Source organism: Strix aluco, chromosome 2 (genome assembly GCF_031877795.1).
Source record: "Strix aluco isolate bStrAlu1 chromosome 2, bStrAlu1.hap1, whole genome shotgun sequence".
Taxonomy (NCBI): domain Eukaryota; kingdom Metazoa; phylum Chordata; class Aves; order Strigiformes; family Strigidae; genus Strix; species Strix aluco.
Window position 1 is genome coordinate 127,423,859 of NC_133932.1, and position 21,671 is coordinate 127,445,529.

Sequence of the window (21,671 nt, forward strand, 5' to 3'; positions counted from 1 at the left end):
AGTACCCAGCTTCTTGTCACCATCTCAGCTTCTGGGAATGAAGGTTCTGGGATTTCTGTCAGAAAACTGTCTCCCAGTCCTATCTATTTCTTGTGTTAACTTTCAAGAGCAAGATGGGAGAAAACTGTGAAGTTTCACATTCCTCTACAATCCAAGTTGCTGGAGAAAGCTCACTCTGTCACCTCCTCCCTCTTTTCAGAGCTTTTCCTGAGACAGAACTACAGGAAATCTGATTTTTCACTCCCCTGAACTTGTAGCCTCCTATATTACAATGTCTCTCGAGGATAACTCTGGCATCACTCCGTGCTGCTTGCTGCTCCCCAGAAGGACACCAGCCACGAAGGGGAGCTGGGGGACAACCGTCACCCCCACCAGTCGCAAAGCTCCCAGCATCAGCTGTAGAACAGACCGTGGGTCCTGCTAACTTCACTCTGCAGCTGCTAGGAAAAGTATTTCAGCTGCTGATCTGCATTACATTAAGTTGTTGCCCTAGAAACATAAGTGATATTACAAATTCAAGCTTCAAAAAAAAAAATTATGTTTTTCAAAAACTTTTCACTTTTTGCTATACCTTTCCACCTCCCCCCTACTTCTTAAAAGGCCCAAAACCTAATAAATGCAAATAAAATCACAGAGACACATGAAGAAGCCTTCCAATTACAGACAGGGAGCAATTTCCAAGCACTAATAATACCTGCATCTTATTGGACATCATATTGAGACCTAGCAAACTAAAACAATTTTTGCAACGGGGTTACATTATTCAGGTCCAATTAACAGTGGATGTAAAACTGAAATGAGATAAACACCACTTTATGCTAGCAGTCTTACTGAGCCTATGACATTACCAAAGATCAAAAGAAGCATCTTAAGCAAGCTATTCTCACTGCAAAATAAATAAATACATTTTAATGAGAAGGAAAATATCCTGTGCGTCAAGAATTAGCAACTTGAATGTGGAGCAAGTCTGCCTGACCGTAATGGAAAGGAGACCTTAAAACCATCAGATTAGCTAGAAGCTTGCCACAACAGCTCACTCTATCAATTCTTAAAGCTCAAAATACAGAAAGAAATGTAAACTAATATATATTCTATTTTTGCAGGACACATTTTTTTCTACTCACCTGCTTATAGACGGATATTACTTCTGCATAGGTGTATTATCTCTCTGTATTTCTATTTCCAGAAAGTAATAAAAAGAATTGTATTAATCTGAGAGCAACTCAGAAACAGGAAAAAAAAGAGTCCCAAAAGTCACCTCCCCGCCTCCTCTGAACTTAGACCAGATATATCAGAATGAAGATGCTAAATCAGAAAATTCAAAATTTTAAGAGGCACATGTGATATGTGATGGTTTTTCTCGACTTTTATAAAATTGGGAAAGCAAAGGGAAAACCTTCAGTCTCTTAAAAAATAAAAGTCTTGAAAAATTAATTCTAAAGATGACTGAATAAAATCTCAACATATAGGTTATACCTTTACTGTACAAAAAGCAAGAAAGAAAAAACAACCAAAATATATTTTGGAGCTCTTTCTAATCACTGACTTGCTAAAGCTATGAAAGGCAAAACCAGGCAACAATCAACTTAACTGCAACCTGGACTTGCAACTGGACTTGCATTAGAAATACTCATACTACATCAAAATAAGTTCCACAGAAAAGCATATAATATAATTATTCTTTATCCATTGAGCTGATGATGGTTCCTCATGAAGTGAAATACTGTACTGGAGCTGTGCTATAAAACTAACGATATCACAGACTTCAGTTTTGCTTGCTTCATTTTCATGAACATGGCAAGTATTTTCCTCTTTCAGTTTCAGGCTGAGATTTCACAGTAAAGCTAAAATTTCTCTCAGACAGTTTCATCTCATACTACAGATTTTATCAAGCCCGCTTTTCACTTCTATTTGCACGCTACCACCTAAAGCCAAATGTTTTTGCACAAACATACTTAAACATGAAGAAACCCCCCAACCTGATGCAGGAGTACCCAGCCTAAGGAAACTAATGCCATGTGAGTGAGAGATGTTTCCAGCTGGATGCTACTACCCCTGGTTGAACATAAAGTACTGATGGGGGGGTTGGGGGGGGGAAGACAAAGGAAAAGGCACATCTTTTTTTACTGTAAATTCATTGCAACAACTAACAAAGCCACCAAGACACACAAATATGACACTCCAAAATCTCAAGTTTATTTTGAGACAGTTGTGCAATGAGGTAGTGCTAAAATCTCCCATAGGATGGGCTGCAGAAACACGAACCTATGCCAGACACAAACTGTCACACCCCTCCAGAGGCAACAGAGCTAGATCCATGCCTCTAATAATTTCTTTAATGTATAACTTGGATTAATTTATCCTACCACTTCTATGGATTCATTTGATAACTTGGAAGACGACTGGATTTGTCTTTTAGTCAACGGGTTGACTTTTATTACTCCTGCAACTGACTCCAACATACAACTGTGTATTAAATAAAGAACAATTTCTTCTCAGAAACTACCCACTCCAAAACATAATCCTGTAATACACCAAGAAATTATTTTAAGATGTCATACTCCTTTAGTACTGCATCACTAGTTTTACATACCTCTGGAAGACTCTAGAAATTGTTTGTGTAACTTCCTTAGCCTGCAAAGTAACAGGATGACTCAGTTAATTTACATTTTCTCTAATTTGGCATTTGAGCCCCTGGAGACATTACTTTGTTGTCATCTCCACTCAAATTCTGCCTTGTTAGCGTCTAGAGAAATCAATGCCATGAAGCACTTCATTTTTATAACTTCATCTTCTTTCAACCTAGAGCTTCATTAATGTGAAAACTAAACAGGTACACAGCTCGCTGTCTCTCTATGCGTTAAGTAAATTTATACAGATATAAAAAGAGAAAAATTAGGTGAGGATGATTGTTAATTCTGTGCATGCTCACACTCATTTTTTTATTAAAGTGTCCCATTCAAGTTTATGAACGTTTTTTAAACTGTTTGGAGAATAACTACAGGTTTCAATGTGTAACAATCATCTCTTGTTATTTCTCTTCCTCCTTGTCCCCTAAAGAATGGAAAAAAATATTGGAAGAGTTGGAAAATGGAAGAAGTACACTGTTAACTTTTAAAATGTTCCTTAACAACTCCATTTCAGTGAAAATCCTTTTCTGTCAAAACCAAAGCAACCAAACAAAAATAAGTAAAAATTTAGAGATTCCGAAGCCTTTTCAGAACAATGGATCACTCAGGATTTCCCATCATATTTTCCACTGAAATGGCAGACTGGACTCCCCAAGGTGCTGACAAGTCTCCTCTTGCAGCCTGGTAACCACCAGTCAGCCCCAGAGCACTCCTGGCTGACCAGTACCAATGCATATCCCACTCACTGCTGTCATTTCAAGAGCATCCCATCCCTGTGCAATAACACTTCAGTTCTTCCAGTTGTTTCAAGTCACCTTGATTGAAATACCACTCTTTTAGTCCCTCATTTAGTAAGCATTAGTCTGCATAAAGACAGGTTTGAAATTTTTCTTCCTAAAAAAATAAAAGAGGATGGTTACTGCTAATAGATTTGATTCTTTTTTATATTCTGACCCATGAATTATTCTCTTCTGTTAGTCCTAGGTTGTTTCCAAAAAAAAGCTACGCTATACAGTCACACTCCCCCCCCCAGCAACCCCTTTCCTACACCACCTTATGTGATCCCCAGATATACCATGACAATTGCTGACTCCTTTCAAGCCCTTAAAACCACAACAGCCAGAACTTCATTCATAACCACATAACTAAACAATGAGGTTTCCTAGTGCAAAATGGAATCACAAGAACGCTCCCATTTTGTCCTGCCAAACACCAGTGCCTCTTTCAGTGACCTCCTCATTATGTGCAAAATAATTGGAGTCTTACCCTTGTGTTCATCAGGGAAAGGGAATTGGTGTCATCACTTGCTCATCACGCAAACAGCTTTCTGCGGGTCCCAAAACAGGGTACCTTGATCCCTGCGCACACCCCGTGACCACAGCCCTGTGCAGGGAGGTCCTGCAGTCCCTCCACCACCCATGTAGTGGCACGGTTTGTCTTGCACGGGACACACACAGAAACAGTGCCTCGCACCAAGGTCAGCAATCACATGCTCAGCAGAATAATCTTGTACAGCCTCAATTAATCTGCTTTAGCCCCTCCATGCATAAAACCCAAAGACAACAGGTTTGGCTATCTCTGCATGGGAATGCAGGGCTGAGACCAGCTTTATTTCCAAAATCAGAATATAAGACATTTTCTGCAATTTTGACTATGTATCCAGTACTCTTTGCTTTACACCACCAAGCCCTGCTTAAATCACCGCCTCTGCTTCATCATCTTTCTTCCAACTTCGCTGTGTGAGAACTGCGAGTCTGTCTAGGGTCTTTCTCAGCTCACTGACCTACTTACTACCACAAAGACATGCATTAATAGAATTTTCTTTCTCTTTTAACTTCTATTTTGTCCTTTCTAATTGCTGCTTCCTAACTACAGAGTCTCTGTAAGTTGTGTGCTTACCTTTGTCAAGAACTTTTATCTAAAAACTACCTTCACAAAACACAACGCCCACATACTCTCAATAGCAGACATCACCAGCAAAGTACATTAGCAACTGCTAACCATCCTGGGTCTTCAAATTAAAAGAAACATAGTAGTGACACTGTCTCTCTCTCTTATTATTTTTTTTAATCTATAAAGACCTTTCTTTACTCTTTTCTTTTATCAATATCCTTTTCTAACAGGCACTAGTGTGGTGGCACTACCGGAGGTCACTAAACCAACCCAAAATTATAAGTGGGGAATCTTTCTCATATGATTTCAGTCAGCTAGAAGTTATGTATCTAATCTAAGTTAGTCAACTCCATTGCTGCTGCAATCCATAAGCATGGCATGAATCACCCTGCCCAAGTGCCTTGTCAGATGCCTAGGAAGGAAGGAAGGAATCCCACCCAGAAATGCTTATCATTAACCACAGAGGAAGTCTCTGCTACTAGGCTACGGTGACCATACGTGGAATTCTTTTATCTCCAGTTCTGCTGATGATAAGGAGCCCAGGAGACCTGTCTTCTTCATGGGGAGGTGCCAGTTCAGAGCCTGGACTCAGATAAACTGCACCTCTATGAAGGCTCATGGGTGACTTCTGACTACCTTAAAATCTGGATCTCTTTTCTCTAGAAAAATATGTAATTACTTTTATGCTGTTATTAGGTGTCTCCTACATGAAATGGAAGAGCAGGAGGGAAATCTTGAGTTAAATCACAGCATCCTAACTGAAATTACTTACTTCGATACCACTGCAGAGCTGGGCCAAGCTTATGCAATGCACAATCAAGGATGTAGCCAGGGCTTGCGCTCCTGGAGGGACTGAGGAGCAGCAAGGCAATAAACTGGGATTTCTTCTTCTTTGCTCTTCCCTTATGTACTCCCTGCTATACACCTAAATGCACACTCTGCACAAGGACAGTCCAAGACAGTGAAAATTAAATAAAATGGCAAGAGGTAAGAAAGCCCCAAAGGCTGAAATCACAAAGCTTTGGTTTTCAGAGAAAATGCAGGTGATTCTTGGTTGCAGCTGAGCTGGATTAACAGAAAAAAATGGTGGCAGCAGCAGAATGGAGATCAAAAACATCTTACACCCATCTCTGTGCTCTTCTGATCCTGGACAAAAACTGAGCACATTAGATACTGGTTTAAATGAAGGAAGTTGTTTATCAGACAGCCTATGGCAGAAGGGAGAAGAGAATTAGACCCAACACAAAAGGAGCTTAGGGGCTGCAGTACCACCAAACCCATCTCAGGACTGGTCTCCTCCTGGGTCCACCAGCTCTGTATGGTAAGTAAAAAGCTCCCACCCAAAGGAAACCACACAACTACTATGTAGTGTCTTCTTCCTCTTGGGCAGAACTACTGAGCATGGTCTGCTGCTCATCAAAAATCTGAGGACAGCTGGGTGCTGTATCTCACTCAGCCACTAACCCTTGTGTGGCCATGGAGCAAGTCAATTCATCTGCCTCTGCCTCGGTTCCTTCATTTCTAAATGGGTGTAAGTAAGGATCCTGTCCTTCCCTCATGAAGCCTTCTGGTATTTATCTGTGAAACAAACTACATGTTTGAGAGTTGAAGCTGCATCCCCAGTACATAAGTGCAACCAAGCCTCCAGAAGGGGCTGGCTGTGAAGACCAGCAAGACCATACCAGATAGCAGCAGTTCAGGGCCATTCAGCAGCATTTTGACTCATTATCAGTCATTCCTATCAAACTGCTCCATAAGCTCCCTCCTTCTGAAGGTTCATCTTCTGAAACACCCACACACTAAATACCAAGATATATTAAATGTTTTCTGGGAACTCATTAGAGAAAGCTATCACTAGAACAAATCAGAATCCTGTGTCTCTGCAGTACCACTGCAGGTGGAGCACAAGTCTGTCTATTTAAATGAAGCGTGAAGACTTGTTACTAATCACTTCCTATGAGATACAGCTTTCAGTCTTACCGCTGAGGGTGAGACAAACCCACCAGGTCAACACCTGCATTGAAAACTTGACCCCCAGAGATTTTACAGAGTTGTACAATGTAAGACCTGAAGGTGATGGGCAGTAACATCTCTCTCCAAATGAATTTGGGAAATATTCCCAAACTTGTTAGAGTTTCAGGATTTCCACTTTTCCCTTCAGTCTCTTGTTTCAGTGGGAAGAACCCCGGTGCATTAACAAGGATGGTAAAACAGTTTCCCGGGGGTAACTGTTGGTCTCCAGACTTATTTCTTCATTCCATAACTACTAAGTGAATATCTCTGGTTGGAAAGCCTGCATATTACAGAAGATGCCAAAACTTTATATGTTTCACAATGCAGCCAGCGATGAAGTCTGCTCTACTCAGGATCCAAACTCTTAGGGAGGAAAGAGGTACTGTTTTTGGAAACGGTGGTAAAACCCACACTTATTCCTGTTGTTGTCCCAGTGGTCCAGTGTCAGAGGCAACTCATGAATGGCCATGGAAGAGATGCTACGAGCTAAAAAAGAATCAGTACAGGAAAACAAGCTAGGAAGAGGTTTTTCTTTAAAATTAACAGAATGACTGATAGTTTCAAAACCCACAGTCTGGTATGTTTTCAGCTTAATTCTGTGGTTTTGTTTGGCTTATGATAAAATAACATTACTTCAAATGAAAGGCTCTAACTGGCAAGGGGAAAGAAGAGATGAGTAGAGTCTACAGCATTTCTGCATGTAGATCTCCACAACCTCCTGATTCCTCTCAGCTGCACTTGGGGTCGACCTGCTGGAATAAACAGTTGAAGTACCTCCATTTGCAAAGCGTGGCATGCAACTCTGAATGATGATTGGCTTTAAAATCCTGTTCTGTAAATAGCAGTCACTCAGCAATCACTGCAAAGGGCTCTGCTCCTATCTCCACCCAGGAGATGAGCTTCAGCCTTACGCTCATTGCATCACCCAAAGAGAAGGAAGGAAAGAGCAAACCAACCAGCCACTTCTCCCTCAGGAAAGATGTCCAGAATTAATCCAACTTTGTCATTTTCACACAATCTCAGCGCTATGACTTCCTAACAGGTATCTGAAGGGGAGACACTCAAAGACTTGATTTCTCCTTTGGATGTGGAACCTCGCAGTGATTTTATTAAGGCATATTTGATCAAATGTCATGCCACAGGCAGCTCTGGCTTTAGAAGGCTGTTTTGATGGACCTACAGCTGAATATTACTGCAGATAAAACTACCCTAAAATCCAGCCCTGAGCTGTCATCCCCATTACTCTCGGAACTGTATAACCAAGCAAGGCCTTAAATTACAACCCAGGCTTACGTTTTTAAATATTTGTTATAGTTACCCCTGGATACTTTGCTGTGAAACTTGATCAACGTGTTGATATATGCAGAGATTAAGTCATCCAGCCTCTACTGGCAGGGAAACGAACATTCACCAGAAGTCACTATTCTTTTTGTCTGAAATCCAAAGAATCAGATTCTAATCTCAGCGTTACTGCAATGGATTGAAAATGACTCCACAAATGCCGAGAACTACTTAACCAAGAGGACAGTACAAATTAGGACTTCTGCTAACCTTCAGCAACAAATATAGTTATGCCATCAGCACAATAAAGATAGCCCACGCATAAAGTGCACCCTGAAGGTGGCCAATCCTATTATGAAAAACTTTAAAACACCTAAGAGCAACATTATTTAAACTCTGTAAGGATGTACCACAGTACCAGTCACAATCCTCAGTGTACACATGCACTGCACAAGAACTTCCACTTCACACAGCATAATGACCTACATAATTCCTGCTTAATGATTCCTATTAAAGCCAGTGCATATCTCCATATAATCCCTGAAGGTCATCTGCAAGAATGGCCAAGAGCACAGCATACTCTGTGGCCTGCCTTCTGCACATGGCTGCTGGGCAAGCCACCAGCCGCCTGGGAGCACCAGTGGCCACCACGTGTACTTGGGTTCACAAGCTTCTGACTTGGTGGAGGACTGACCTCTGGCTGCTAGAGAGCAATTCTGGTCCTTATGGCAATATCTGAACGACCCTCAAGATGCAGGGTTGACATATCCAACAGGACTACTCAGCTGAGTAACTGTGCTCCTAAGACTACAGCAATGCATCAATCAGGAGACAGATTACTTTTGACGTAAAGGCTTAGCTCTCTTCCATGCTGGCACATGGACTGGGGATGTCTCACTGTGGCTGAGCACTGGGGGAAGAGCACACAGTAGATGAAAAGGAACAAAAGTGAAAAGGGTAAATTATATGCAGAAGAGATCACTGCAGGATGCATCAGATTCCCCCCTCTTGCCAATGATCCTCTTGATGCAGATGTGAGCCAGGCCAGTACACTGGGCAGACCAGCCCCTTGCAGGGTGTACACCACAAGCAGACTATGATAGATCTGTTATATCTGCAGGAGTGATGGGATGCTAAATTCATTTTATAAACGCTTGGTCTAAGAAGCACTTGCACAGCAAAGAAATCATTAAGCCAAAAGGAAATCTCTCAGAAGAGTTAGTGAGAGAAGTGACGTGAATTTCCACAATAAACATGCTCCTTTAGCTTTTGTCTGCCTATCACAATAATGACTTATTCAAAGCTTCTGGGAATAGGTAGTAAAATTCCTTTAATTATTATCATCATTGTAATTTTTACAGATAAAACAACAAACCAATAATATAAGGGATGAAAAATGCCCAAAGTTACCAACACTTTGGTAAGAGTCAGATCTGGTTCGGTCTCAGCCAGATGCTCCATACATCACTGTCTCCCAGAATCTATGTGCAGACATACTTTCTGCTTGTACATACAATTAGCTAATGAAAAACTAAGTCTGAAAGCACATTTTAGGCTTGTCAATCTAAGAACACCAAACAAATACATTAAGTATGTTGTTTTAGCCCTGCTGAAAATCTCAGGTATTTAACAGAGCTTAAAAAAAACATCCCAGAACCAGTTAAAGTAAAGGCTAATATAGCTAGAACTCCCTATCCATCATTCTCCCTCTCCCTATTCCCCTGTCAGGTACCTAGCATAGTCCAGAACCCCAAAACTTCCATGTTCCTTTACTCAGTCACCACCATCAGAAACCAGCACCCTCCCACTGTTTCTTTTCCCATCCTTCGCTCCCCAATGCTCGTTAACCCACGCCCAGACATGGAAGTACCCTCTACTCACTCCTTACTCATCTTGAAATCCTCTCTCTCCTCCCTTTCACCTTCTCCTTAGTCTTCCCACACTCACACCCTACACCTGAAAAAGTCAGCAGTGAATCAACTGATATTTATTAATGCTCAAGAATCATTTGAGCTGTCATCAAACAAGCTCTGGGAGGGATGTTCCAGGATGCAATTTACAGAAACATCTGAGGAAGCAGAGAGAAAGAAACAAAACCCCACATCCTGCTGCTTTAACATAGTATGCAGGTCTTTTCCCCTATACCATACTAACCCATAGGGAGTCACCACAGGCTTCATTTCCAGCAGGCCCTTCAGGCTCTCTGTGTCTATGTTATCCGCTGGTTTGCTCCAAAGCAGCACCCAAGCGTGCACTGTGCAAGCTCAGAGAACCAGGACCCCAGCATGAATCCAGCTAAACCTCACCGTGTAAATTTGCCCAGACAAACCACTGCCAAACAGACGCATCACGTATTGGCGAGAGGCGATTCTCAAAGCCCCATCAGCAGTGTACATGCCTCGCCATTTATTCCTGACCTCACGATATGGCTGCAAAAGCACACAGAATATTTGCTTATAGTCCTAATGATCTGTATCACAATGCTTTTTACTAATGCAATAAACCACACCAAAGGAGCCTTGTGGGCATCTTTAAATATTCCCTGCACACACCATGCTGGGTAAAGAACCTCCCAACCAGATGTTGCCGTGCAAAGCGGAGGGAAGCGGGCCAGCAGCCTTCTGCAGGGCAGCAAGGCCAGCCGGAAAAACCCCATCCAATGCATCAGAGGTGATCCAAAGCTCACACATCATTTGGAGAAAGCTGTGTCCACACGTGGAAGGTCAATAGGAAGACTTTAAAACCAGCCTGCTCCATGAAAACTCACAAGAGCTCCAGCATTATCCAACCTCCCTGCTCTGGGCAAGCAGCAGATGTGCTAGGATGCTTTACCAGCACGCTGTCCCTCATCTGTGTGTCATCCCTCATGTCACCGTCCAGCTATTCAGTACTTGATAACATTGAAGCCTTTTGACTACTGGGAAGTAGCAGCTGCCTTTTCACTCTGTTTGCATCCTGGCCCTGAATGAAAACCTCCAGCTTAAAATAACAATAGTAATAATTATTATTACCGTTGTTCCACCCAATCCTCTAGCTTCTTTGCCAGAGGAACATTTCCTTCTGGGTAGCACATGCTTTTTCTAGGTCTGGACCACTACAATAATATGGACACCCACTGTCAAGGGCAAAGCAGTAACAGAAAATGACATTTTTTCCAAAGTACGGGAACCAAGAAAAAGGCTGGTCTTTTCCAAAGGAAACCAGCAATCAGGCTCCCTTGAAGGAGCCTAGCAGTGAACAACAGCGCCTGAATTTTGACTGAAAAATATCATAGTAAGCCTCTGGAAAAAATGTTCACATAAAACCTCAGCTCTGGGTTTATGGACTGCCAGTGTATCCATCATATGCATTGCACTGCAGAGAAAATCCATAAAGCTAGGTCACCCCAACACAAGCTGGCAACTCCACCTTGCATGCAATCACAGCACAAAGATGCACCCATGCAAGCAGCAACTTAACTCACCTGACCACAGCATGAGCTGCAGTTATTTAATCGCCATTTAGAGGATGCAAATGAAAGAATTTCAAACACCAGCTTTCAGAAAAACAAACAAACAAAAAAAGAACCCCACATCCTCTTAAGACTTTGGGTGCTGTGATTTGTTTCAGCAATATGGGACATAATCACATTTAATATTAGAAAGATATCAGTGCAACACATCTGACAGCAAAACTGACATTTATGCTGTCATTATATGCACTTGTCACTAAATTTAATCTGCATTATCATGAGAAGTGCTCAGATGGTTTGAAGGCAAAAATATAATGTATGTTCAACGTTATTTAGGAATATTAATAAGCTCCTTTATTTTTAGATGTAAAACATTAACAGTTGTTCTGAAGAGGGCTCACTTTTAACCTTTAACAACATTCAAGTGGCCGTAATTTTTATCAGATTGTTTGGATTTTGATTTAGCTCAAGTCCTGAAGCTACAATTAAACTTGCAGCTACCTTCTCTCACTAGGCTTCCTCCAACAGCTGGAATAATCTTTGAAGTCTCTGAAGACACAGAAGAAATGTTATTTACAGCCAGTTTGCACAGAGCAAGCAGAGACAAGTTGTGTTGTGCATTTCCAGGGCTGGTGACAGACCATTTCTCACCAGCACTACAGGAAGTCATCGAAACTATTTTCCCTCCCCAGATGCTCTACAGGACCAAGCTAAGAATCTGGATATGCTGCAGGGCAGGATTTTAAATGCCCTAAATGGTCCAAAACCAACTCTTGTTACAGTCAGCATTAAACACCAGCACCAGCTCCACTGAAGACAGAAGTGACCTTACTCAGCCTGTTGATGGCCACCTGCCTGGAAAGGCCAACACATCTCAGGATGGGAGGCTAAACCCATTTAAAAATAAAAACTAATTTTAAAAAAAAAAAAAAAAAAAAAAAATCACACATGCCTTTTAAAGCATAGAAAAAGCCACTCAGACAGTAGCGAAGGAAGGAGGATTTCAGCCCAGAGGAGCCACCCCACGTGTTGCTGCGTCTCTCCAACGAGCTCTGCAGCCAAGGGACGGAGCCATGGACTCTGCAGGAGTGGAGAACCAGCACCATCAAATCTCTATGGCAGAGGCTGCACTGCATTGGCATGTGTGTAATGACTAAAGCAACACTCACTGATGTCAAAGGAAGTTACATTCACGCACTGAAAGCCATACAGTTAGTAGTGTCATCATCCAGGAGAAAAAAAATAAAATATTGTTTTCTCCCCAGCAAAGCCACTAGTGTTTTTCTTTTGTGTTAACTGACTGTAAGTGCCTGCGGGGTCCATGCTTTGATTTACTGTGGATGATGGGCAGTACAGGCACAGACACGCTTAGGTATAATTATTATAGTAGCCAGGCTCATGCACCAAGAACAGCAGCAAAATCAACAGCAGCTCAATAAGACAATGGAGAATTTTCCAACACAAAACCCTACATGCCTCACATCAAGGTCTGCTCTTGATTCTTTCAAGAAAAAAAAAGTAAAATCAGGAGGTTTTGAGATCAGTTGTAGCCTTGCTACTAATCCCATGGAACACCAATTTCACCCAAAATGACTCTCTAGTTTGCAGTTTTCATATGAAGTGAAGCTAAGAACAGTGAGTCTCTCAAACCATCACATGGTGCATATTCTACTCCAGGACCTGGCAAGTCCTGGCTCCAGCTCCCGGCACAGCCCTCAAGTCCAAGCACTAAAGAGAATACAATACTTAGGTTTTAGACAACACACAGAGCAAAGGATATATCAGTGGTTCTCATCAACTTTTTGAATTGCATTTATAAAAAAACCCAACAAATCCAGAAGCTGGAAGTCCATGCAGATCCCAGAGCAGAGGTTTGCACGGCAGCCCAGTGGGGTTTGCTCGGATCCCTCTTCACAGCACTGCCATCTTTTGCATCCTGACAGTACTAACAGCACCCAAAACTTACTTGCCGTTGATATACTCATCCAGATTTTAACATCACTAGTATGACTTCGGGGTCTGATTTGATGCCTGTTAAGATATCTATAATTTTTTACACTGGGACAAAATGAGGCCTATGCACTTATCTAAATTAAATGAGAATTAGGACTGTTTTGGTTTAGTTGCATAAATTCTCACAGCAAACAAGCTAAGAGACACTAACAAGGTATAATTTATAACCATTTAAGATATTCTCTTTATTTAAGTCTCTTATACTAAGGACACAAGGATGCACATGGAAGACAGGCTACTCAGTTCCACATTAATTTATATTTTCATTCCTTTTGCCATCACACATGAGCAAAATACCTAAAAGTCTGGGGTGAATGCACGGTAAAAGAATGCACTGTAAAAGAAAACTGTCTGCACTGGAATTACAGACACCAAAGTGTTTCCACCATAAAATAAAAATTTAAAAAATATCAGACAGATCTAAATACCTCAATTTCAGTCAACATTTTTGTTGTATATCAACAAGTCCTCTTCTATGCCACTAAATATAATAAACTGAAGCAATGCATTCCTGTTGAAAAGACCAGTGTTGTTGTTATTTTATTACATGGCCATGATCTGGACCAGCTTTCAACCAGCACTGACTAAATGCAAATTCCAATATTCTGTACCACACACCTTCCACGCTGTAAAAAAAGTATCAAATACTTCCCATTTGTTGCTGTCATTTAACATAAAAATGTATCTGGATGCTGGATATATGAAGTGTCTCTGAGAACAGCTCACTAGATCACATACAAACAGAAAACTCACTCAGTGTGCACAGGCTAAGTAGGGTTGAATTAATGAATGTACTGTTGCTTCACATATTGAATGTCTGTCACTAAACCAATAATTTGCAAATGCAGAAGCAGGGACTGGGGGATGCACTGGCTGCAGGCAGTGACAGCTCCCTTCACTGCAGTCTCAAGAAGCTAATCTTTCTCGGTTCAGAGTGCTTGATCCATGTTCCTGGGAATGACTCAGGACATGAGCAACGGGACAGTCAGCTTGTGTGCACGTTTGGGGTTTTATTTCCACTCGTATCTGCCCTGATTTCCTTCCCAGGAATGCTGTGCTTGTGAAAGGCACAGCATGACATCCTAAGAGACTTACATCTTCTCTGCACTAACAGACACAGTCTGGGTGGCAGCAGAAAAGCAAAAGCTTCCCTAGAGCATACACCAGGATTACCAACAAGAAGGGAGGACTACTTCTGGATTGAAGCTTTGGCCCATTGTCATCTATGGCAAAGCTCCCACTGAAGTCAGCGTAGCCAGGATTTCACCTCTGTCGCAGCGATTTTGACTCCCTGCCCATTCTGCCTTGGGACTTCCAGCCAGCACAGTAAGGGTCTTAACAGTGCCAGCAGCTTTTGTGTTACGAACTGCAGGCAGAAGTCGTGAAACCCTTCACATAAGCAACCAAATATTCATCAGTTAAGAAATTTAAGACACTACCAAACTGTAATGGATTCAAACCTGCATCCAGAAGTATGATGTTTCACATTGGCACACCATGCTAAAACAAACCTTATCCTAACCAACTTTCTGTCCTTCAGAAAAACCTGACTGTAAATACAAGCGGTATGAGTGCAGTTGGCATGTGTCAGAAGACATTTGAGAACTCAGCACAGAAATACATCTGTAGTGGAACAGCAGCTACAAACTGCTCCTAACGAGCAATGGCTAAACACCCTAACTCTCTCCTAATTGCTCATTTCAGTGTATCTGACAGAATCCCTCAACCAGAGTACATCAGGTCACAACAGCACAACTTGATGGTAGAAACCATGACAACATAACCTGGTGGAATAGAAGCCCTCCTGTCAGAATAGAGCAAGCCAGCACTTAGGGAAACTGGGGGAGTTATACCCCATCGCTGTCCTGCACACGCAGGGTAACAACACAGTAACGTAACACAATTGAGGAAGCATCCTGCCTACCATCAGCACACAGGTATGGAGCACAGTCATTAAGATGCCAACAGATGCTATGTCAAGAATCAAGCTTAAAAAAAAAAAGGAGCAAAAGTAAAGAAAAAGACAGTATGATTTGCTGCTTCAAGGCAAGTACAGCCAACCTGCTGATTTTCTACAACACTAGCACCACCAAAGGATCAGGCAGAGGGATATCCATAGTTTCCAGCCCTGCAGTACACTGGCTCCTACCTGGCTTTCTCAACAAGACTCCAGTGTTTTTTGAACGCTAAGATCACACCTGTAAGCTCTGTCTCAGCAGCACTCCCCAAAGGGAAGCTGGCTCTGGAGGGATCGTTCCTTCTCTCCTCGCATCCACCACCAAGTCCTCTCCAAACAACAAAACTAACTTTTTGTTCAACTGAAGGATAAAACCCCTGTATGTTAGCAGAAAGCAGAGAAAGAAAAAAAAAAAATACAGCCAAGAACTAGCCAGGCTATTTTGCCTTGTTCTGCTTTCCCAGCTAACAGTTACACCCTCCCCTCAACTGCTTCAGAGCAGGAATAAGCCCTCAGTGAAAGCACACAGTCCAGGCTGTGGCTAGGAAATGTGCAGCACTTCTGCTCTGCATTTCTCATAGCTCACCCTCCTGATTTTTAGTTCCTTTGCTGAGAACTCAAACCAGATTTCATACAGCAAAGCATTTGCTAAATGAGAGAGAAGTTAAAATGCCTGTGCCTGTGGAGAATTTTTTCTTTCTTTCTGCTGGACAGAGATTGGTTAAGGATCCGCGAAACCCTGATCAAACGATGCACCTCTCTAAGCCTGTCTGACAGCGCTGCAATGGGAAAGCAAATGAGTAAGAAGGAAAGCATGTATTTCCTCGAGTCTCTTCCATTTAAACAACCTTGATGCTTTAGTGCCTCTGTCGGGATGCCAGCGCTGACTTCCCTTTATGTCCCATTTACTTGCATTTATTTTAATTGGATCTGGGACTAAGGACACTCGGCAACCCTTTACCCTCCCAACAACAAAGCAAGGGCACGAAGCCACCACGAACAATAACTAAAAAAAAAAAAAAAACAACAAACCCACACGGAAAAAGACACCCACTAACGCGTTTCTCGGGGCAGCGCGGTTCTCTTTTCCTCCTGCAAATAGTCCAGCGGGGTTCAAAAAGTGAGCAGGACAGGCTGGATTATCCCCTTTAACAGCAGAAGATAGAGGAGGGAAGAGACCCGTTTAACCCGTGCCCAGCCGGAGCAGTTCCCTCCAAGCGCCCACCATCCCTTGCACACACACACACAGGCACGGACACACACTCACTGGCACTCCCACACGGTCCCAGTTTCGGGTGTCCCGGGGATGCTGAGGGCTGAGGGACGGGGACCCTCCTGTCTCTGCCCCGCTGAGCCCGGAGCGACCACCCCAGCAGAGCCCGGCAGGGCTGGGGGGGCCACGGCTGCTCCCCCCGCCCGGCGCAGGGCGCTCCCCCCAGATCCAGCCAGCGCCCCGGCGCCGGTGCCTGCAAGCGGGGAGAGCAAGGCGAGCCTTCCCTTCTAAACACATCTGGGAAAAAAACACATATAACGAGAGAGAGATAAAATACGAACAGGCAGGTCCTCCAGTAACATCCCTCTCTCCCCAGCCCAAGCAGCTGCAGCCAGTCCCCAGGCTCAGCCGAGAGCAACTGCAGCTGAAGAGCAGCGACAGACACGCACACCCCCTTTCCCCTCGCCCGCTCCCTGCGACAGAAAGAAAAAAATAAAAAATAATAAAACACAAAAACCAAACCACACTTAAAAAGCAGTGAGGAAAAAATTTTAAAAATGAAAACACAGCTCTTGCCTGCGTGCGAGCTAAAACCCGGTGCGAAGCGGGGAGCGAGCCCGGGGCAGCCGCCCGCCGCTGCACCTTGCAGGGCAAAGCGGGAGAGCGACCGGCCGCCGGCGGGGAAGGGAGCGGAGGGCGGGACACGGCGCTCGGCCCCACTTCCCCGGCGGAGCGGGGGGGCCGCGGCGGAGCCCCCGCGGCAGAAGTTTCCCCAAGTCGCGGCCGCCGCCCCCGCGCACCGCCGCGTTCGCCCGGCGGAAAGTTTCTCCGCCAGCCCCTCCGCGCCCCTCTCCCGAGCCCCAGGCGGGTACGCACCGGCCGGCTCAGCTCCGGGGGCTGCCCCGCGGCCTCCCGCGCCGGGTCTCCATGCGGCCCTGGACGCCGCTGGGGGCCGCGGCGGGAGCGAGGGAAGGAGGGAGGGAAGGAGGGAGAGGGGGCGATGCCCGCCCGGCCGCTGCGCCGAGCCCAGCGCAGCCCAGCGCTGCGCAGCCTGTCGGGAGCGCGGCCCGCGCCGCCCCCCGGCCCGCGGGGAGGGACCGCGCCGCCGCCACCGCCCGCCCCGGCCCCGCCCGCCGCGGGGCTCCCACCGCCCCGGCCCCGGTCTGGGGGGTGGTCACGGAACCGCTCCCGAAAAGTTTCTCCCCCAGGGGGCTCGCCCAAGGTCACCGGCTGCGGGAAAGGCGCCGGGCCGCCCGCTGCCCCCGTTCCCCTCGGGGGTCACCGCTCCTCTCCTGCCGTCGCGCCGCCGGAGGAAGGCGCTGGCCGGGCGGGCCGTGCCGGCTCCGCGCTCCCCGGCTGCCCTGCCCGTCCCTGCCCGCCTCGGCGCGGCTTTCCCTGCCCGCCGAGCGGGGCCGCGGGAGCAGCTCTCGGTGGAGGCGGCTGGAGGAGCCGGGTCCCCCCTTCCCCCATCCCCCGCAGGGTGACCCCCGGTGAGCGCTCTCCGAGCGCTCGGCAGGCTCCCGGTACCAGCGCCCTTGCAACTTGCCTGTAAGCACAGTTAGGCTGCGGAGCCGCAGGTCTGTGAGACCCCGCTGCAAAAGCTACACCTCTCCAAAGAGCTGCTCGCTTGGGCTTTACTAGCCAGGAAATATATTTAGTGCCTTCTGCGCTTTTGAATTGAGGTCCGAGTTCCCATTCTGCCTGTTTTAATAGGTGTTGTAATGAGGCACCTGTTTGATCACCCCTTCGGTTCCTTCTGTAGCGGTGGAGTCCAGGCCCCTGCCTGACCAAGTGTCTTGTCCAAGAGAGAAAGAGGGAGATCACTTTCACATCGTTTTTTATTTCTTTTTTGAAGGTGACTACCTTCAGCTATTCCCTCCTCTGCAAGATCTTTGAAGTGCTACTAATTTTTGTTTTCTAGTCTGCTGCTCTCTCTTTGTCCATGCCTCTCACTTGGCTGCAGGTCACAACTGCTAAACCGAGTACAGGTAAGAAGTTCCCCATGAGGACCAGCAGCCTAGTGCCCTTCACCGATTCCATTAAACACTCACATGCCTCAGTCAATCTGCTGCTGTAATTTAGTGTGAAGGTGAAAAAACAAGTGAGCAAACAAAGCCAACCAGCAACTGCACGCTAATCACAGGGACCAGGGTAATAATCACAAAGCAGGAGGGCATGGTCTGCGCTGTGAAAAACGAGAAGGAAAATAAACACAAAAACTGCTTGTAAAATTTACCATCTGAAATTAAAAGTTCTGCAATGGAAGTGTGTAATAGATACCAGCTTGACCTAAAATCTACAGTAGATTTAATGATTCTATACCCACCACCTGGTTGCATTGGTCATAGATGGTGATCTTGTGCAAATCACCTTTTCTAGCAGGTTATTATCAATTGCATTAAAAAACTATCTGTAAGTCACAAGAAAAGATCAGAGCCTCATTGTGTCACTCGCTAAATAAACACAGTGAGGAGAAGTCCTATTCCAAAAAGCTCATAATCCACATCGACAAGACAAATTTAGAGTGGGAGGAAAATGTATTATGCTGCAGATGGTACTGAGAAAGAAACCGATTTGCCCAAGGTCATGCAGGAAGTCTGTGGCAGAGCCAAGAACTAAACACAACTCTCCTGAAACCCAGTCTAAAAATAGTGCTTGATAATTGCACATGAACTCCAGAAAACACACATTGCACAGATAATCATCTTTTGACCAGTATTTTGGAGGTACTGGGCTCCATTTCATTGTAATTTTCAACTGCACTGATAACTGAACGGTCACTTTCTAAATTTAAACCACATTATTTGAAAGTTCTCTATCCAGAAATTCATATCGTGGAACAAAAGGCACTAACAGATAGCATCTGGGCCAACACAGATGCTTTCTGAGTGTGTCTGCTTCTGCTTCCCCCTTCCTAAGGGGAACCAGAAGGGTGTCCAAATCTGAGCCTTTGTCTTGGGAGGGGGAGATCCTGCTCCTCATAGTGGTTTCATGAGGCTCCAAGGGGCAGCATTGTCCATACCCACACTCTGCCTGGTAGCTGTACCCCAGATTTGATCCCATATTCCACCATCCCCAGTAAAACATTCCCTGGAATACAGCTTTCATTTGCTTTTATGGCAAACCTGTCTCAGGTCTTGAAAGGTGCCTTCACTGTGTCCTCTTCCTATTCTGTGGCTCCCTCTTACTGGTTTTCTTAACCAATGCAGAAGCATTTCTTGCAATGCAAAACACACACAACCGGAAAACAGCAGTAACATTGTGTTGCACCCTTTAGGCACCCTTACTTGTCACTTAGGAAAGCTATTTACACATACATTTAGTGAATGTTACAGTGTATAAATGCTAATGAGTATTAGTAGAAGTAGTTAATGCAGTTTTCCTTATTAATCAATCCTACCAGCATGATAATGATTTCTGTTGTTCTTCTGGAGCTTCCTCCAGCAGGGAGTGAGCTCTGTTGATTAGCAAGACCATTTTGCATGTATATAACATTTTTGTTCATCTGTAACAGTCTCATTATCGTATTTTTTTCTCAAGGAAGTGAGCAGTTCCCAACTTATGCTTAAGGAATAACTAGGGCAGAAGGAATTGCATTGTCTCCCACACCACCAGGTTCAGTAGAATTTACACCGCTGTGAAGGAGCAGGAGCAGGATGGCTGACATGCCCCAGATCAGGTAGCCAGGAGCAAAGCTCCTAGCTTCACACCTCACAATAATTTGTGATTTCGCAGCACATCTTTAAAGGTAAACAGTTTCAAATGGCTGTTGGAAAGACAGTAACATAAGTATTGTGTCTGATTAATAATGTCATCATGCTCTGCAGATACAGACCAGGAAACAGCTTTTAGGTTCCCGCATCCCGAGTAGCAAGAATAATTTCTCCTCGTTTTCCTGCCAAGATGATCAGATTCAAAAATATGTGAGTAAACCACTGTGACAACGGAGTATTTCACTTTCTCTTAACTCAGTAATTTACATTGAAATTATTGTAAATAATTCAGCTGGTATAAATAAAAATAAATCCAAGCAGAAAGAAAAGGTTTTCCCAAAGATTCAAGGTTCAGAAGACAGGAAGACAGCTTTTAGACCTGATGTTAACTGAACCAGTAGTGAGCTATTGAAGCTGAATCTCAGCATACTATCATAAATTATGAAACATTGACATTTCACTTTGAATTAATGCAAAGGGCTATTTATACAGTGTTTTAGAGACAGTTGCCTGGGTAAATTAATACACTTTTTCCTTCACCGGGCCAAATGTTAGCAACACTGCTATTTTTCAAAGTATCAAACTATTTGCATATCGAAAATGTTTTAATACAGTCTGTGCCCTGGGGCTGCTGTGTGAGTCACTTTGAAAAGGTAATCAGTCATAATTCATTGGCTCCTTGATTCAAAATCTAACTTGATTCAAAATACTACCAATGATTTTCAGTGTGAGACGTTGCTTGTTATCAGGCAATTACTTTCAGTTTGTAGGGCCACAGGCCACCAACATGGAAAAAGGTGTTCAGTGGGCTACAGTTGCCTTTCTGGGCTTGCTACCAATAAAAGGTCTGGATAGCAGTTAGAAGTGGAAGAACTAGGCATGAGCACATAACAAAAATATTCACTGTAGCTGCTTGAAATTCAAACTTTGGAAGTAGCTACGTATTGAAACATCAGTTTATTGCTCACATGTATTGGGAATGTTTTTGTCTTTTTTTTTTTTTTTTTTAAAGAGGGAAAATTATAACACTCCAAAGTAACTTTTTGTGAGACTACTTTTTACAGATCAGTGTTTTAGGTGTCATTTCAGTCAAGTATTGGTTAAGAGTGTGCTTCAATACATTAAGAAATAGTTAAATTTACAAACTGTGTTTAAGTGCTTCACTAAATTGGCATTTCAAATAATTAAAATAAATGTTAGAAATTTCATCCGAATGCTAGAAAAATCTCTTAGTCACTGTTTGCACATTCCATGGGGTTTGGGTCCATCATTATGAACAAGAAACTGTGGTATCCATTGCTTAAAGCCTTTTCTCAGAGGTAAAATCTCCCGAATCAGAAGTGCCTCAGGACTGATGTGAACAAATCACAGTCCCGTATCCTGCAGGTGGGTTTCTCTCTGGCTATCTGATTCCATGTAGAGAGGCAGCCTCCTGGTCATACCTGGTCATACTTCTGTATAAATTTCTTGCAGCTTTTTTGTCACTTCTCACTTCTCATGGCAGTGG

At 44.0% G+C, this 21,671-nt stretch overlaps 1 protein-coding gene across 1 annotated transcript in view; it reads right to left on the reverse strand.

Annotated features, from left to right (window-relative positions):
- Window positions 1-17,499, reverse strand: part of FAT3 (FAT atypical cadherin 3) — a 415,532-nt gene extending 398,033 nt beyond the window's left edge. Inside the window, exon 1 of the mRNA XM_074816293.1 lies at window positions 17,328-17,499. The gene's annotated coding sequence lies outside the window, so the exon portion shown is untranslated. The remainder of the gene's footprint in view (window positions 1-17,327) is intronic.
- Window positions 17,500-21,671: the final 4,172 nt, after the last annotated feature.